General features: G+C 43.2%; 1 non-coding gene across 1 annotated transcript; it reads left to right on the forward strand.

Moving 5' to 3' along the window:
• Nucleotides 1-664: 664 nt before the first annotated feature.
• Nucleotides 665-772, forward strand: LOC127739962 (small nucleolar RNA R71). The gene has a single exon (XR_008000703.1). It is a non-coding gene; the product is annotated as a small nucleolar RNA R71 (small nucleolar RNA).
• Nucleotides 773-972: the final 200 nt, after the last annotated feature.

Raw genomic sequence — 972 nt, forward strand, 5'->3', positions numbered from 1 at the left:
CAAGGTATTTAGCAACTTGCTCTTCAGTGACATATTCATCCTCTTCAGAGGAAGAATACTCATCAGAGCTCATGAATGGCAGAAGTAAATCCAATGGAATCTCTATGGTCTCTGTGTGAGCCTCAGATTCCCATTGTTCCTCATTAGGAAACTCATTGGAGGCCAGTGGACGTCCATTGAGGTCTTCCTCAGTGGCGATCTCTGCCTCTTCCTCCTCTCCAGGTTCGGCCATATGGGTCATGTTAATGGCCTTGCATTCTCCTTTTGGATTCTCTTCTGTATTGCTTGGAAGAGTACTAGAAGGGAGTTCAGTAATTTTCTTGCTCAGCTGTCCCACTTGTGCGTCCAAGTTTCTAATGGAGGACCTTGTTTCAGTCATGAAACTTTGAGTGGTTTTGATTAGATCAGAGACCATGGTTGCTAAGTTAGAATAGCTCTGCTTAGAATTCTCTGTCTGTTGCTGAGAAGATGATGGAAAAGGCTTGCCATTGCTAAACCTGTTTCTTCGACCATTATTGTTGTTGAAACCTTGTTAAGGTCTCTGTTGATCCTTCCATGAGAGATTTGGATGATTCCTCCATGAAGGATTAACAGAGCTATCCAAAGACATCTTGGACAGTTCAGACAGACCATCATAGAAGATACCTATGATGCTCCATTCAGAAAGCATGTCAGAAGGGCACTTTCTGATCAATTGTTTGTATCTTTCCCAAACTTCATAGAGGGATTCACCTTCCTTCTGTCTGAAGGTTTGGACTTCCACTCTAAGCTTACTCAATTTTTGAGGTGGAAAGAACTTTGCCAAGAAGGCATTGACTAGCTTTTCCCAAGAGTTCAGGCTTTCTTTAGGTTGTGAGTCCAACCATATCCTAGCTCTGTCTCTTACAGCAAAAGGGAATAGCATAAGTCTGTAGACCTCAGGGTCAACCCCATTAGTCAGGGATAGAGATGCTTCTCCCATAGAAGTCGGGA

The sequence above is a fragment of the Arachis duranensis genome, chromosome 6, assembly GCF_000817695.3.
Source record: "Arachis duranensis cultivar V14167 chromosome 6, aradu.V14167.gnm2.J7QH, whole genome shotgun sequence".
NCBI classification, from domain to species: Eukaryota; Viridiplantae; Streptophyta; class Magnoliopsida; order Fabales; family Fabaceae; genus Arachis; species Arachis duranensis.